At 48.3% G+C, this 15,159-nt stretch overlaps 1 protein-coding gene across 48 annotated transcripts in view; it reads right to left on the bottom strand.

The window, feature by feature from the left end:
- The window catches only part of EP400 (E1A binding protein p400), a 120,445-nt gene extending 106,309 nt beyond the window's left edge, over nt 1-14,136 (bottom strand). For 23 of the 48 annotated variants that reach the window (XM_023647364.2, XM_070220436.1, XM_070220433.1 and 20 more), the window contains exons 1-2: nt 13,784-13,969; nt 2,890-3,060 (exon numbers count right to left, since the gene is read on the bottom strand). The gene's annotated coding sequence lies outside the window, so the exon portion shown is untranslated. Of the gene's footprint in view, nt 1-2,889; nt 3,061-13,783 lie in introns of all 48 variants that reach the window. The other 25 variants (XM_070220431.1, XM_070220442.1, XM_070220452.1 and 22 more) reach the window with 9 other exon arrangements.
- Nucleotides 14,137-15,159: the final 1,023 nt, after the last annotated feature.

Genomic DNA, 15,159 nt, shown 5'->3' with positions numbered 1-15,159 from the left:
AGTCTTTTTTTTTTTTTTTTTTAAAGATTGGCACCTGGGCTAATAAGTGTTGCCAATCTTTTTTTTTTTATTTTATTTTTTTTTTTCTGCTTTATCTCCCCAAACCCCCCGTACACAGCTGTGTATCTTAGTTGCAGGTCCTTCTAGTTGTGGGATGTGGGACGCTGCCTCAACGTGGCCTGACAAGCGGTGCCATGTCCACACCCAGGATCCGAACGCTGGGCTGCCACAGCGGAGCACCCAAACTTAAACACTAAGCCATGGAGCCAGCCCCATAAAAACTCTCAAGTCTTAACTGACACACCTAGCTCCCTATTTCTTGGCGTTCCTTTCCACCCCTCCCTGGAAGACACACGGGAGCACCCTTTCATCTTCAGGGCATCACAGCTTATCTCACTGAGAAAATGGACAAGAGATGAAAAACATCATACAGCAGAAGATACAAAACTTACAAAGTAGAAATACATGTACCATATAAATGCTGCCACAGTCCCGGAGAGTGGTTAAAATACATGTATATGAATGCTCTCACAGCCCCAGCCCCTGGTTAAAATACACGTATATGAATGCCCTCACAGCCCCAGGCCCTGGTTAAAATACACATATATGAATGCCCTCACAGCCCCGGGCCCCCGGGTGCAACACTTGTATGTATGAGATCAAAAGCCACATATTTACTGGGCTGGCCCCGTGGCCGAGTGGTTAAGTTCGCGCACTCAGCTTGAGCGGCCCAGGGTTTCGCCAGCTCGGATCCTGGGTGCGGACACGGCACTGCTCATCAGGCCACACTGAGGCGGCATCCCACACAGCACAACCAGAGGCACTTACAACTAGAATACCCAACTATGTACCGGGGGCCTTTGGGGAGAAGAAGAAAAAAAAAAAGAAGATTGGCAACAGACGTTAGCTCAGGTGCCAATCTTTAAAAAAAAAACGCCACATAATTATGGTGCACATGTAACTCCTGAGTAAACATTAAAATCAGTGCATATTTAAACTAGCAGAGAAGGATTTTCTGCTCTGATGGCTATCTCTGAAGATACAGTCCAAAGATCATGAGTAAACTGCAGCAAATACATCTAAATGAAAAATAAGGACCACATGGAGGAACGGCCTTAATTAGCAACTCATGAGCCCACTCCCACCCTTGCCCCCCAACCAGAGGGCCCAGCAGAGTGGATGTGAACTGTGGGACACAGCGTGGGAGGGGACTCTTAGGCATGCTGTTGCTTTCAAAATGAGTTTTGTTTCTGATCTTTTTAAAAATGCATTATGAGGGAGATTAGTGTGGAACTGGCACAGAAATAGAATAAACAAACACATCAGGGTATATTTAAGATTGTTTCCTTAGACTACATTCCCAGAATATCAAAAGCAATCAGTAAGAGAGAACAAAGGAAAGAAAAAAACCTCACTTATAATAACTCACAAAACCAGGAGAAAGGTCAGAACCAGGGAACAAAAAATGTTATGACAACTGATTAACACACTGAGAAAATTCTATCTAAATGCTAACCACAAATCATTCATCAAAACAGAAAAACAAATAATACAAAAGTGAATACTTACTAAAGCTCTAAAGGAAATTCAATTTCCTAAACATAAAAACAGTAAAGTTGTATCTGAAAAGATGGACGGATTTGAGGACACGCAATTTAAAAATGTTTAAAACTCTAAAGTAAATCATCAAAATCAAAAACCAAATATCTTGAGAATTTTTTTTTTTAAAGATTGGCACCTGAGCTAACAACTGTTGCCAATCTTCTTTTTTTTTCTGCTTTTTCTCCCCCAATCCCTCCAGTACATAGCTGTATATTCTAGTTGTGGGTCCCTCTAGTTGTGGCGTGTGGGACGTCGCCTCAATGTGGCCTGATGAGCGGTGCCACGTCCACGCCCAGGATCTAAACTGGCAAAACCCTAGGCCGCCAAAGCGAAGCATGCGAACTTAACCACTCAGCCAGAGGGCTGGGTGCAGGAAGAATATTTGAAGTAATTATGACAAACGACTATGACCAGTACTATTATAAAAAGCACTCCTACAAATTGATAAAACACTGAAATCCCAATAGAAAAATGAATTAAGGACAAGAAGAACAGTTCACAAGAGAAGAAAAACATCTATGGAACCAGCTTAGAGGAAACTGTGCAACCTACTAATAAAAGTAACACAGACTGGAATAACTCTTCCCAGATCCATCTGGCCAAGGCGCTAAATGACACACTGGTGCCCTACCAACCCGCTAAGAGGTATGGGAGGAGACAGAAGACATCAGAGAGGGCTCAGAGCCCAGGATGTGCCTAACGGGGTGGGTGACAGACGGTGGTGGGAAAGCAGAAGGGACTCAGCTGCCCTCATTACCTCTGACCTAGTGAGCCTACCTCTGGAATCTCTCCTAAGGAAATTCACCTATCTACTTTTTTTTTTTAAAGATTTTTCCTCTTTCTCCCCAAAGCCTCACAGTACATAGTTGTATATATTTTTTTAAATTGTGGGTCCTTCTAGTTGTGGCACGTGGGATGCTGCCTCAGCATGGCTTGATGAGTGGTGCCATGTCCGCGCCCAGGATCTGAACCTGCGAAGCCCTGGGCCGCAGAAGAGGAGCGTGCGAACTTAACCACTCGGCCACGAGGTGGGCCCCTCACCTATCTGTTTTTTTTTTAAATTGTGCATAAAAAATATTCATTGCAGAATAATACAGTAAAAGTAAAGAGAAGAGTAACCAGAAATATCCAATGTCCCAGTTCTAGATGGAGACTATGTAATAAAAATGGAAAAATTTTCAGACACATTAAGTGAAAAAAGCAATATTGTACAGTATAACCACTACTCTGTTAAAAATACAAATTTAAAAACTATCTACTGAAACATATGGAAATATGAATACTGACCTTTACCTGGCGAAAGAATAAAACAGCTGGAACAGCCACACAACGGAGGCACCTCAGCAAGAGAAGGACCGCGCCCCTGACATTCCCACACCAGGATGAGCTGCAAGATGCCAAGGAGCAGAGCCAGACTCAAGGGCCACGCACCGTGGGTCACTGACATGACATGACATTCTGCAACGGGCAAAACCACAGGGACAGAGATTAGACAGGACCTGCTGGGCTGACGGTGGGAGGAGTTGAGTCAAGAGGCAGGAGGGAATCTGGGGGAGTAGAAACCCTTCTATACTGGAGTTGTGATGACGGTTACAAGACTGAATGTGTTTGTCCAAATTCACAGAACCATACACTGAAGTGTTAACTTTACCATGTATAAATCACATCTCAACTTTTTTAAAACATGGTTCCCTGACTTCAGTGAGCTAAGAGTCAAGGTAGAAAGGCAAACTCAATCAACTATACTGTAAAAAAAAAACTTAAAGCAGCGTTCCTCAAAAATGTGGGACAGGGGCCGGCCCCATGGGCAAGTGGTTAAGTTCGTGCACTTCGGCAGCCCAGGGTTTCACAGGTTCGGATCCTAGGCACAGACATGGCACCGCTCATCGGGCCATGCTGAAGTGGCATCCCGCATGCCACAACTGGAAGGATCCACAACTAAAAAAATACACAACTATGGAGTTGGGGGGGCTTTGGGGAGAAAAAGGAAAAATAAAATCTTTAAAAAAAAAAATGTGTGACAGATACCCCAATGGAGAGCAAAGCTATCACCAATCACAAAACTTTTTTTTTTTTTTTTTTTTGCTGAGGAAGATCAGCCCTGAGCTAACATCTGTGTCAATCTTCCTCCACTTTTTATGTGGGTTGCCACCACAACATGGCTGACAAGTGGTGTAGGTCTGTGCCCAGGATCCAAACCCACAAACCCAGGCTGCCAAAGCAGAGCACGCCAAACTTAACCACTACGCCACAGGGCCAGTTCCCACTCTTTTTCTTCTTAACGGCTATGTTTCTAATTTTAATGTCCATGAGAAAAAGCTGGAGTGAACCTGTTAAAGCACATGCTTCGAGGAGTATACTGCTCAGGAGGAGGCCAAAGTCATTGGTGCTGCATTACAGCACTGATGCAGCCTAGCAAAGAGCAGATCACACCAGTGTCACTGGCAAGGATGGTGCCAATCACAGGCTCACTGTCTATGCCTGCTGCTGCTCTCCCAGGGTGACGCTGACATCATAAAGGGGCACAACTGGGCACCAGGAAAACGCTACTCCCAGAAATACCTACCTGAGCCCTATTCTCAGTGTAGGGCATGGCTCCCCAGGTCAGAATCTGAGAGAGGGAGGGTAGAGGTTTGGGAGCCAGGGTACTCACAGGCCCTGCTCCCAAGCCCACCTGCTGGGCCTGGAGCTGCTCCTGCCGCCCCGCCATCCCGCCCCAGAGCCTAGGCAGCTAGGGATTGGGAATCTTTCTCTTTCCCTTCAGCAAGCAGGGAGCTCAAGTCATGAGCCTTGCTCCCCTTCCAAACCCATCTCCCTCTCTGCCTGCACATTTCCCTAAACAGATCCAGCCCTCTGGTCAGCCTCCCTGGCTTTGGGTAGTTCTGCTATGCAAATCGCTCCCAGGCTGGATGGAGAACAAGGTGAAGGGGAGGGGAATGTGGGCTGGGACACAGCAAGCACAAATTCAGAGCAGAAGGGACCAACAGAACAATGGGTGTGGAGGGCAGACAGAGGGCTACAAGTAGTGTCTGGGAACATTTTCAAGTGGAAATTCCAGAAGGCAACTTGGCAGGAGGTATCAAGAGTCTTACAGAACACTCACGTCTTCTGACCCAGTAACCCAACTTCCAGATCAACTTAAGAACAAAATTAGAGCTATGTTACGATACACAAGGATGTCCACTGAAATACTGTTTACAACAAAAAAGGTGGCATGTCCAACAATAAACATCAAACTTGGATACATCTATGCAAAAAAGCATTAATACTGAATATGTGACAGTGTACACTTTGGTTTTTTCCTGCTACTTTTCTACGCTTTCCACCTTTGTCCTTAATTATCATGCATCTCAATTGGTGCTGCTCACCAAACACTCCTGACTCTCCTGCCAGCCACAACACAGGTGGGCACTTCCCTGGCCTCAGTTGGTGTGCTCACATGACTTGCTCTGGCAATGATGCAGCCATGCTGTTTGCCACACTGACTCCTTTCTGCTTTGGCAGTATACCGAAGCATGGAGATGAGCGCAACAGAGCAAGTTAACTGCAAGGAGCATGTGGCAGGCACTACACCCTCCCGGTGGACGCCACTAGCACCTGCGGTATACCTGTTAACTGCAAGAACCAGGCTTTTCATGGCTGATCCAACACATAAAGAAAATGATACATCATAGCCAGAAGAGACTCCAGCTCTCTACTCCAGTCCATCCCACAAACCTAGGCAGTCCTAGTCCTTAAGTAACAAGACCCCTGCTTCCTATCTGTCCTTGCCTCCCTGCTCCCTCTGGCAGTTGTTCACCCAATGAGCCTTACAGAGTTCTGTGGGGTCCACGAATCTGTGCCTCACCAAGATCTGCACCCAAAAAGAACAATGCCTCCCACAGACAGACTGCTATTTTTTAAGAGTTTCTCGGGGCTGGCCCTGTGGCCGAGTGGTTAAGTTCACGTGCTCCGCTGCATGCGGCCCAGTGTTTCGTTGGTTCGAATCCTGGGCGTGGACATGGCACTGCTCATCAAACCACACTGAGGCAGTGTCCCACGTGCCACAACTAGAAGGACCCACAATGAAGAATATACAACTATGTACCGGGGGCTTTGGGGAGAAAAAGGAAAAAAAAAAAATAAAATCTTTAAAAAGAGTTTCTGACTGCTATTAAGAATTTTGAAATAAAAAGTCACTTTGAAGCATTATTAAACTCAAAATAGCTTCCTGTGATGACAGAGAATTAAAATCCAAACTTTCTCAAATCAATTCATTTAGAAAAATAAAAGATCCACCCCCACAGCTCACACCATTCACAAAATTACTCCAGGGGTTGGGGGCATCAAACCATAAAAATATTTTAAAACATATGACATCTTTGTCATTTTGGGGTGGAGAAGAGTTTCTTAAACACGACATGAAACCTAGGAACAGTGTTTATTGAAAAAATAAGAAAAACTGACAGATGTTACTAAAGAAAAACATTACAATAAAAAAGTCAAAGAGGTTGATAAATATTCGAAGCATATATAACAGACAAAAGGTTACTCATCCTTATACCAAGAATTCTCACAAATTAGGGGGCCGGCCCCATGGCTGAGTGGTTAAGTTCGCACGCTCCGCTTCGGCGGCCCAGGGTTTCACCAGTTTAGATCCTGGGTGCAGACATGGCACCCCTCATTAGGCCATGCTGAGGCAGCGTCCCACATGCCACAACTAGAAGGACCCACAAATAATATATACAACTATGTACTAGAGGGATTTGGGGAGAAGCAGGAAAAAAAAAGAATTCTCACAAATCAAAAGAATCCAAACAACCCAAGAAGCAAAGAGGATATAAACCAGCAATTCTGCAAGAAATACAAATGATGGATAACATCAAGAATGCTCAAACTTGTTGATAAAGAGATACAAAATAAAGTGAGGAAACGACTGTTTAGCAGGTTAGCAAAGATCAAAAAGGCTGATGATGTTCAGGCCCAGTAAGGCTGCCGGGGAGGGGGAACCCTACCTACACATGAGGTAAGTAAAGCCAGCTACTGCTCTGAAGGATGATGTGGCACACTACCCACCACAACTCTAATGTGCACTGATCAAGGAACTCCACTTTTAGGGATCATTCATGGAAATGCACAACTGTCCGAGTATGTTCCTTATAATATTATTTATAATATCAAAAATTGCCAACAATGTAAATGCCAACCTATAGGGGATTTTAACAAAATCTGGTATAGCCACCCCTTAAAGGCAGCCACTAAAAAAAGAAGGGAGAGGGGCTGGCCCCGTGGCCCAGTGGTTAAGTTCGCGCGCTCCGCTGCAGGCGGCCCACTGTTTCATTGGTTCGAATCCTGGGCGCGGACATGACACTGCTCGTCAAATCACGCTGAGGCGGCGTCCCACATACCACAACTAGAAGGACCCACAACGAAGAATATACAACTATGTACCGGGGGGGCTTTGGGGAGAAAAAGGAAAAAATAAAATCTTTAAAAAAAAAAAAAAAGAAGGGAGAAATTTGTACATACTGAAATTATATATCTTGAGTAAAGTTGAAGATACGTATAGCATATACATGTATATGTATACATGTGCAGTGGAACATATGTTTTTAAAAATTCAATATGACTACATGTATGTAAGTGTATATGCATTTCTCTATGTCTGCACACATTAAAGGCACATCTCTGGCCAACCACAGCTGTGGGGTAAGGAAGCGCGTCAGACTGCTCACTGACGAACTGCCAGCATCCAGAACAGAGCCTGGCACCTCAGAGACACTCAGCAGGTACCTGGGTGAGCAAACAGGAGAGTGAGAGAAAAGCAGAGGAGCAGTAAATTACTAAAGTATTAGCATGCTGGAGACCAAGACTGAAGACACAGAGAGAGCCAGGGCTCAGGGCGCCAATTACACCCCACTGGAGAGTTCCTGCATCGCCCTGCAGGGAGAGGCTGGCAATCACAGGTGCCCAGGCTAAATCCAGACTAAAGACAGTTTGTTTATTCTGTACAATGTGGTCTGCTGTTTGGATTTATTTCATTCAATATCTTTAAATCAGGAGATTTCACATAAAATCCTAAGTTGTCAGCTTCATTCATTAAAAATTCAAAATACTGGCGACACTGGGCCACATCTCACCAGGCAACAGCCAGCTGGAGCTGAGCAGAGGCTCTAGGCCACCCCACTCACTGCTGTCATGGTGCCCCATGAGGCCAAAGCCAAGGGCCTTGTGCTGTTCAGCACCCAGGGAGCACTGCTGTGACAGGGGAGAAGTGTTTCTCCACAGCCACATCACTGCCAAGAGAGCACTTCGAAAGGGAAGAAGCCCCCATGTCCGAGGCACAGGCAGTGTCTGGGCCAACAGCCCCCTGCAGGCCATGAGGAAACACAGGGTAGAAACGGAGGATGGGCACAGCCTGCCGAAAATAAGGAATGGTCCATAACTTCCAAACAGACATCTCCACCACAGTCACCAGCAAAAACCAGAATCTAGGCTTGCTCTTCCTAACTAAGGTCACAATCCACCAAAACACCGGGGGCTGGCGGGGCGGAGCAGCAGTTAAGTTCTCATGTTCCGCTTCTTGGCGGCCCGGGGTTCGCCAGTTCAGATCCCAGGTGCGGACAAGGCACCCTTGGCACACCATGCTGTGGTAGGTGTCCCACATATAAAGTAGAGGAAGATGGGCACGGATGTTAGCTCAGGGCCAGGCTTCCTCAGCAAAAAGAGGAGGACTGGCAGTAGTTAGCTCAGGGCTAATCTTCCTCAAAAAAAAGACAGAGAAAACACTCTAAGTATCTCTCTACAAGGCTGCTCTCCAGTACCAAATTAAATGTTTGGTTCAACTCACTCTCTCCTACTCTATATTTATGAATGGGATTTCCTATTGAAAAAAATCAGTAAAACGAAGCGTAACACAAACATAAAACTAAGTTGAAATATCACTTCTCATCTATCAGACTAACAAAAATTCAAAAGCCAGACAACACACTCTGTCGATGAGGCTGTGGGGAACCAGGCCCTCTCAACTCTGCTGTGGGATATAAATTGTCCAACCCTACAGAGGAGATCTGGCACCATTTAACACCATGAATATGAAAGTACATAAGCACAAAGTTTATTCACTATGGCATTACTCACAAATGCAAAATACGGGAAATAACTATATGTCCATATTTAAGAGACTGGTTGACTACACCATGGTACATTCATTCAGTGGAGCACTATGCAGCTGTACAAAAGAATGAACAAGATCTCCATGAACTGATATACAGCCATTTCCAGAACACATACTGTTAAGTCAAATAAGCAAACTGCAAAAAACTATATATGGGATACTACCCTTGTATAAGAAAGGAAGAAGACAGACGGATACATAGAGATGTATCTTTCTTGCATTCTTTTTTACAAAAATAAAGAGATACGTACATATCTGCACATTTTTTTCTTAAAAATATATTTCCTACTTATGTCCACTAAAAAAGTCTAGAAGGAATGACACCCCATAAACATCTTACTTTTGCAAAAAAGGAACTCAGAAAGAATAAGCCGGAAACAAATGAGGCTGGTGATGTACAGGGAGTGACGTGAATAGAGGGGCAGGGCAGGGAAGAAAGCGATACTTTTTTTTCTTTTTTGAGGACGATTAGCCCTGAACTAACATCTGCTGCCAACCCTCCTCTTTTTGCTGAGGAAGACTGGCCCTGAGCTAACATCCATGCCCATTTTCCTCTACTTTTTATGTGGGACGCCTACCACAGCATGGCTTGACGAGCGGTGCCATGTCCGCACCGGGGATCCGAACCGGCGAACCCCGGGCGACAGAAGCAGAACGTACGAACTGAACCGCTGCACCACCGGGCCAGCCCCCAGAAAGTGAGACTTCTGAGTAACCATGTTGTGTCATCACGAATTTAGGAATCATGTGAAAGTGTTACACATTCAAAAAACAAAATTAAATCGATAGTATAAAGAACTCCCTAAAACTGAATACAAACAAAAACAAAAAAAATCTAACTCTTTAAAGGACAGCACAGTCCCAAGCGGAATGGCGAAGGAAGGGTCTCGGAACAACCCCATGGTGCTGGATGAGAACGGGCAGCATCAACATAGGGCTTTTCTCCTTAAAACACATCTCCTAACTCTGCCTACTGAAATGGCCTAAAAGTAACAACATCCTACGGGAAGGGAGGAAACCCAGGGGCAGCGAGGCTAAGGCAAGACGACAAGCAGCAACAGAGACAGCCTGGCCCAGGGCAGTGATGGAAGACAGAGAAAGAAGGGGAAGAGACACTGAAGATGGTGGTTCTCCACCGTTTTAACCATCTCCATCTTTGAACAAATAAAGTCATGCCCTAGTTTAGCTAATTTAAATAATTTTAAATTTTAAACTAAAGTTAATGATGGGGGCTAGCCCCATGGCACACTGGCTAAGTTCGCACGTTCCTCTTCTGCAGCCCAGAGCTCGCCAGTTTGGCTCCTGGGTGAGGACCTACACATCGTTTGTCAAGCCATGCTGTGGCAGGTGTCCCACATACGAAGTAGCGGAAGATGGGCAGACATTAGCTCAGGGCCAGTCTTCCTCAGCAAAAAAGAGAGGGGTTGGCAGCAGATGTTAGCTCAGGGCTAATCTTCCTCAAAAAAATAAATAAATAATAATAATAATAATAAAGTTAATGATGGGACTAAAAACAAATCAAGGGAGTAAGATTAAGTGACACTTTTTTCAACTTGGACTCTCTACAAATAGAGACACTCATACACATTTCACTGACACTTGTGAAAACTAGCAAACAGGTGAGACTGGCAGTCCTGGTAAACGGCCAGAGAGGGCTTAGGGTAGGCCAAGATGAAGGGAGATGCTCAGGGCACCCGGTGAGCTGTGTCTCCAGCGGTCCACACAGAGCAGGCCTGTGCGCAGCTGAAATGTGCTCAGTGTTCGCAGAGGGAGTCTGAGGCCCTTGAGATCCAGGCACCACCACCATGTTGCAATTTTGTGAGAAAGCAGCTCAAGGCGAGTCAAGGCTGGGATGGAGAATGAACCCCACCAGCACAGCAGCAGCAGCTACACACAAACACCTTCACCTCAAACATTCCATGTCTAGCCACATGAAACCCTCTTTTCCCAAAAAAGCACTACCATCCTCCAGAAGCTCCCTCTGCAGAGAATGCTCTCTGCCCTCCAAGTGCACATTGGGACTGTGGGGCTTCAGGGAATACAAAGACCAGGTTCCAGTCACAGACCCCGGAGGCCGGAGGCCGAGATGGGTAACCACAAACTCCCTAACAGAAGGAAGCGTTAATTCCCACGCAAGATATGCACTCAGATATGAAGAAAGCTGAGGGAGGAGGGGTAGAGAGAGAAAGCACCAACAGAATTCACTGCCAGGAAACGGAGGGTGGACAGACCCTGCACAGGAAGACACCACGCTGCCAGAGTGGGACATCCAACCTCACACAGGGCACCTGGCACAAATGTATCCTTCCTTGAACAGTCTCAAGCTTTCCCACCTCCAACTTGACTCCCTCCCTTTCATTTCTACCTACCAAAACCAAGGTCTACATCAAACCTCACCCCCTGCATGAGCCTATGCCTCCTCTAACTCACAGCGTGTGAAGTCTATCCTCAGTATCCACTATAATTATTAATTACCCTGTGTGACTAGATCCCCACCAAATCCAGCTGCCTTACAAAAGAATCTCTGCATTATTTACTCAAAAAGTATTTACCAAGCACTTACTCCATCACACGCTATTTGAAGCACTGGGGGTGCAAGAGTGAACAAAGCATAGTCCAAGAGGCGGGGCCGTCAAGCAATAACAAGTCAGTGAGTGCCAGACCATAAGCGCAATGGTAAAGCTCAGGCAAGGAAAGGGATGCAGCTGGTGAGCAAGGTGCTAGTTACGCAGGAGCCTCCATGAAGGGGGACTTCTAAAGAGAGACCTCACAGAGCGAGAGTCAGACCCCTGACTACGTAGGGACCTGATGTTCCAGGCAGGACAACACATGCCCAGACCTTGAGCATGCAGCTGGAGCCAAGGGACAAGGAGTGGGGTGCAAGGACATGAGATCACAGGGGCAGCAGGAACCTGCTCACAAGAAGCTTCACAAACTATCTTTAAGAACTTTGGCTTTTTTTTCTGAGGGAGAAAAGAAACCCTGGAAAGCTTTGAGCAAAGAAGTGCATGACCTGATTTCTGTTTTAAAAACATCACCCAGATGCTATGTTCAGAGTCAACTGCAGAGCAGCTCAAGAGAGCAGAGAAGAGGTCGTTGGAATAACCCAGATGAGAGACAACATGTAGGGTGTGAACTACTGCTGTAGCCAAGGAGACAGTGAGGAGCAGTCAGGTATGAGATCAATTTTGACAGTGCTGACAGATCAGATTTAGAATCTGGAAGGAATGCAGAGATCACACAAGGAGTTCTGATCTGAGCAACTGGAAGAATGGAGGTGCTTTCGACTGTGATGCAATAGTAAGAAGCAAGTTTCACACAAGTAAAAGTGGCAGTTTGGAATGGGAAGATCCAGCCAGGAGATACACATTCAGGACATGTTGACACGTGACCGACAGTCATGATGCAGAATGAGATCACCTGGATGAAGAGACCAGGGCAAGTCTGAGGACTGGCCTGAAGCATTATATCTACAGGTAAGGGAGATGAGAAGGAACCATCACGGAGACTAGGGGTAGCAGCCAGCAAGACAAAAGGAGAACAGTGTGGCGTCTCAGTGCCATAGTGAGACAGTGTTTGAAGGAAGCCATGGATAGTCCGGTCAAAGGCTGCCCACAGCAGGTCTTGGCAATGTGGCTGCACCAGTAACCCCAAGAGCAGCTGCTTCAGAGGAGAGGTGAGACCAAAAGCCTAACTGAGGTTGGTTCAAGAGAAACGGGAAGGAGAGAAAACAGTGACATGGAGTACATGATTCTTTGCCATTCCGGTATAAAAAGAAGTTAAGACCTAGAAATGACAGCTGGAGTTTCTATGTTGATAAGAATACTTTGGAGAGAAGATAAACTTAAGACAAGGCAAGAAAATTAAAACCATGGCTTTGAGTAGGCAAGAAATGGTGGATCAAATACAAGAGGTTAAATAACGGTTCACAAATACTACAACACTAACAGCAGTTACTGTACAGGGTTTAAGGGCACATGATCATGCTAACCATATGCTTTTAAAAGCACAAAGTTCCATTATACAATCCCAATTATAAAAAAAAAAAAAATTACATGGATAGAACAAGAGACCATAAAGAAGCTGTTTATCTTTGGGTGACAGAAAATGATCTACAGTTTAAAATATACTTTTACACTTTTCCCAACTATTCAAAGGGCATATTTATTGGCTCCACCAAGAAAGTTACAAAACCATTTAACTGCACATATCATTAAAAAATGCCATCAGGAAATACAACAAAGAGAATGAAACCCATCTACAATCCCAGGAATAACACTATTAGCACTCTGCTATGCTCTTTTTCTCTGACTGATAAGATGACATCTGAGCAGAGAGCTGAGGGCTGCAGATCTCTGCGGGACAAGCGTTCCGGGTGCAGCGAACAGCCAGCGCAAAGGCCCGGAGGCCTTCTGAGGAGGGCAGGCGGGCCAGGGAGGGGGCTGGAGACCGGAACGCTCCGACTGCCCGGCTGTGCTGGGGTTGAGAGCTGGGTCTGAATTCGCCCCAGGTGTCCCTCGTCGACTACTTTGACAAGTCACTGTCCCCCGGCACCTGATCCCCGCTGCGAGGGCGGGAGGGCCTCGCGCGGACAGCCAACGCAGGGGAATGCCCACCCTGTCCAAGGAGTCGGGCATCGAAACCCAAGAACCAAACCCAAATAAAGCGCCGGACCCGCGGCTGACCTCAGTCCCGCGGCGCGAAGACCGCGCGCGGCGCCCCGCGGAGCGGCCGACTCGGGGTCCGCAGAGCCCCGGCGCTCCCGGCGGCGTCTCCGCGCAGAGCCGGCCGGATGCTCACACCAGCTCCGCGCGGGCCCCCACCCGGTCCACGCGCCGGGGGTCTCCCGGGGGGCCGCTCGACCCCGCCCCCGCCCCACAGCCCGCCTCCCCGCCGCCCCACAGCGCACACGGCGGCCGCGGCCTGCTCTCGCGCGACGCCCGGAGCCGGCGGAGAGACGGCGGGCCCCTCGGCGCGGCCCCCCGGGAGCTCCCCGCGCCCGCGCCCCGCCGCGCCCCCACCTACCCGGGGCTTGGGCCGCGTTCCGGCCGCGTCGGGCTGGGGATTGGGGCCTGGCGTCCGGGACGAGGCAGCGCGTCTCCGCTCGGCGCATCCGGGGCCGCGGGCGGACGAAGCGGCGGCGCGCCCGCTACGGCGAGCCGGAAGGGACGCGCCCGCGCCCGCGCCCGCAGCTGCGCGTCGGCGGCCGGCGTGACGTCAGCGGGGCGGGAGGCGTCGAGACGGCCGGGAGGGCTAGAGAGGCCGTGCGAGGGCGCGGGCCGATGGGTCCGCGGCGGAGCGGGGGCGTTGCGCGAGGAGCGTTGCGAGGGCGGGGCGCGGCCGTGCGCTCGCTCCTCCCGCGGGAGCGCGCGGTGGGCTCGGCTGCCGGTCCGGGAGGGGTCGGTGAGCCGCCCGCCCCCGAAGGCGGGGTCAGGTGCCGGCTGCGGTGGCAACAGGCAGGCGCCGCGACCGCGGGCGCCCGGACGGAGGGTCGGGGCGGAGGGCGTGCTGCGAGCGGGGCCTGCGGCCGGGAGGGCGGGCTGCGGCTCGGGGCCGCGGGCTGGGAGCCGAGCAGAGGGCGTGCAGCGCGGGAAGCCGTCTCCCTCGAAAATGGCTTGGCTTTTCAACGAGCGGGGCTGGGAAGTGGGCGTCCGCCTGGAGAAGAGTGAGGGTGCACCCCACCTCTCACCATGGGCGCGTGTGAACTCAAAATGGATCAAAGACCTAAATGCAAGCGCTAGAATTACGCAATTCTAACATGAAAACATGCGTGTAAGGGCCACCCCGTGGCCGAGCGGTGGAGTTCGCGCGTTCTGCTTCCCCGGCCCAGGGTTTCGCGGGTTCGGATCCTGGCCGCGGACACGGCCGGCACTGCTCATCAAGCCACGCTGAGGAGGCGTCCCACATGCCACAACTAGAAGGACCCACAACTAGAATACACAACTATCTACTGAGGAGCTTTGGGGAGAAGAAGAAGAAAAAAGAAGATTGGCAACGGCTGTTAGCTCAGATGTCAATCTTTGAAAAAAAATAAAACAAAACAAAAAACATGCTTGTAAATGTCCAGGACCTTGGATTAGGCGGTGGTTTCTTAAACATGACACCAAAAGCACAAGTAACAAAAGAAAAAATAGATACATTAGACATCATCAGAATTAAAACCTTCGGGGGCTGGCCCCGTGGCCGAGTGGTTAAGTTCGCGCGCTCCACTGCAGGCGGCCCAGTGTTTCGTTGGTTCGAATCCTGGGCGCGGACATGGCGCTGCTCATCAAACCACGCTGAGGCAGCGTCCCACATGCCACAACTAGAAGGACCCACAACGAAGAATATACAACTATGTACTGGGGGGCTTTGGGGAGAAAAAGGAAAAAAATAAAATCTTTAAAAAAAAAAAAACTTCT

The sequence above is a fragment of the Equus caballus genome, chromosome 8 (assembly GCF_041296265.1).
Source record: "Equus caballus isolate H_3958 breed thoroughbred chromosome 8, TB-T2T, whole genome shotgun sequence".
NCBI lineage: Eukaryota > Metazoa > Chordata > Mammalia > Perissodactyla > Equidae > Equus > Equus caballus.
This window is presented reverse-complemented; position numbering and strand designations above follow the sequence as displayed.